The sequence below is a fragment of the Eleutherodactylus coqui genome, chromosome 3 (genome assembly GCF_035609145.1).
Source record: "Eleutherodactylus coqui strain aEleCoq1 chromosome 3, aEleCoq1.hap1, whole genome shotgun sequence".
NCBI lineage: Eukaryota > Metazoa > Chordata > Amphibia > Anura > Eleutherodactylidae > Eleutherodactylus > Eleutherodactylus coqui.
The window spans coordinates 259,136,368-259,139,153 of NC_089839.1; positions in this window are offsets into that span (position 1 = coordinate 259,136,368).

Consider the following 2,786-nt stretch of genomic DNA (forward strand, 5'->3'; position numbering starts at 1 on the left):
GTACCTTTAAACACAAAGGTATTTATATTTCCCTCGCCACATGCAAATTGCTGCCAAATGTTCTGGTGGGTGGGTGTACCATCTCTGTAGGCCCACATACCTCCTCTAATGCCACCACTCTCTTTTACTGTGATGCGGATGTCATCTACATCATCAATATGGCACTCAAAGTCTTGCACATGCGCTGGGAGCTCCAGGACTCGCACATACACAGTTCATCTATCACTATTCTGGGCAGATTCGGCAGACTTAACTATGCATACACTGGTACCAGAGCTCCTGGCACATGAGAGTTTGATCGCTTCACTAATGACGTGAAGGACATCTGCACGTGACGTCACTCTAACAGAAAAGGGCAGTGTTAGGGGAAATACATAGGCCTGCAGAGATGATCCGACTCACCCAACAGACCACGCAATGGTAACTTACATGTGGCATGAGAAATGTAAATACCTTTGTTTTATCATTTTAGGGGGTTTAATAGATGTAGAACTGATTAACACTGCCCTTTTTCCCAAGTAAAGCTAGCCTAGTGATCACTGCGGACCCCTGGCAAACAAAGGCTTTAACCCTGTTAGGATGATTTCAGATGTGGCAGAAAAGTTAGCTGCAGAGAAATCTGCACCAAAATCCTCATGTCTTACACATATATGTTGTTGATCACACTCATCAGGGGGAATATTAATGGTAGTGATGTCAGTTGAGAGGTGGAATACAGCCAGTCAGGAGTAGGAGAGAGAGAGCTGACATCAGTCACTGCCTAGTACTGCAGTCCTGATTTCTATGTTTTCCATGCTTCAAGCATGCTTGGAGTGCAATAATGAATACACCCTGTGTAATACATGGACAGTCTAGATCCATCAGAGTGAGAGCGGCTCTAGGTAAAGGGTTGCCTAGTTTAGAAAACCCATTCAATAAACCCTAGTAGGGAAATATGAGTTAATATATGGGAGTCTACAAGTCAACATCCTCATCTTTTGACCAGGATGGAGAGAGGTTACAAAGAATGTCTCACCCTGGAGGACTTATCTTACAGTAAGTAGACAATTCACTGATTTGAATGGGCACTGTGTAATGCAAATTTTCTCCTGTGGTGGCACTGTAGGAAAATTGAATACTTAAAGCCCTTTTACACTGAAAGACAATCATTCAGATTCTCACTGGATTGCGTGAATGTGAACGAAAATCATTCATTGTTACGTGACCCTAACAAGTTGGTATTGTACATGGTCGAGAACCCCTTTAATGAAGGGTGATTTCAAACAGATGACCTGGTCTATGTCATCTAAAGGCCCTATATATGGAAAGAGATTTTTATTTTAACAACCACCTTAGGGAACTATATATATATATATATATATATATATAGTGTATTTTTGTAATGTTATGATATATATATGAACAGTATATAGTGTGCGTCTGTGTGTGTATATATATATATATATTAGTGTAATCTTTACCTTAGCCTGATGTGGTGTGATTTATCAAAACAACTCTGCCCTCACTGTACTCGTGATATAACTACACATTGTGCCTCGTGCTCACTCATAATCACCATAGCATCTATGACAGTTATACTCAGTTGTTGTAAAATAAAGGATAATCAAATATTACTGTAGTTTGCAATGTGGTTCTGCTTTGTATTTTGTCTCAGGTGCCTCAGAAGTGTTTATCCACAGGCTGCCCTGGATAAGACCTGTAGACATTCCAGAGCTACCAGTCAGGTTTGTTCCGCAGGAACAACCAAGGACGACTTTTTTCCCTTTAGCTCTCAGGACAGGATTGCTGACCAATAGCAGGACAGCGCTTAGTGGAGAAGTGCACAGGAAGAAAGTACAGAGCAATGAAATGTGAGAAATGTAATTTCAAGCTTCATATCAGCCTGTGCATTATGTTTAATCAATGTTAATTAAGGTTTTAACCAATGAAAAATGACAAAATGAAAAAAATGAAACATGAGAGACATGCTGTGTCATTCAATTACATATAATGGGTTCCATAGTCAACACCACGTGTACAGCAAAAATTTCTGCCACATTCTGTACATATAACCATATTCCATACAACTCTCAGAACTTGTTACATCTGCATTATACAAAGTTGAAAAGGGGGGGGGGGGGGACAGGGAAAAAAGAGAAGAGAAACAAGAGAGCCCAAAAAATAAGAAGGGGGTGAGATAGAGAGGAAGAGATACAAAAGAACCAACGATGTGCAAGTCCATATGTGCCATCATGTGTTACAGGACACAAGAGCTCACTTACCTCATCAGATTATGGAATTCCAGTGCTTCGTCAAAGTTTTTCTGAGCATACCAAAGTGATAAATGTATCTAAGCGCTCTTGTCTTTTCGCTATTAAAGGGGTTGTCCCGCGCCGAAACGGGTTGTTTTTTTTCAACCCCCCCCCCCCCCCCGTTCGGCGCGAGACAACCCCGATGCAGGGGTTAAAAAAGAACACCGGACAGCGCTTACCTTAATCCCCGCGCTCCGGTGACTTCTTACTTACCCGGTGAAGATGGCCGCCGGGATCTTCTACCTCCGTGGACCGCAGCTCTTCTGTGCGGTCCATTGCCGATTCCAGCCTCCTGATTGGCTGGAATCGGCACTTGACGGGGCGGAGCTACACGGAGCTACACCGACCCCATTGAGAAGAGCAGAAGACCCGGACTGCGCAAGCGCGTCTAATTTGGCCATGAGACGGCGAAAATTAGACGGCAACCATGGAGACGAGGACGCCAGCAACGGAACAGGTAAGTGAATAACTTTTGATAACTTCTGTATGGCTCAT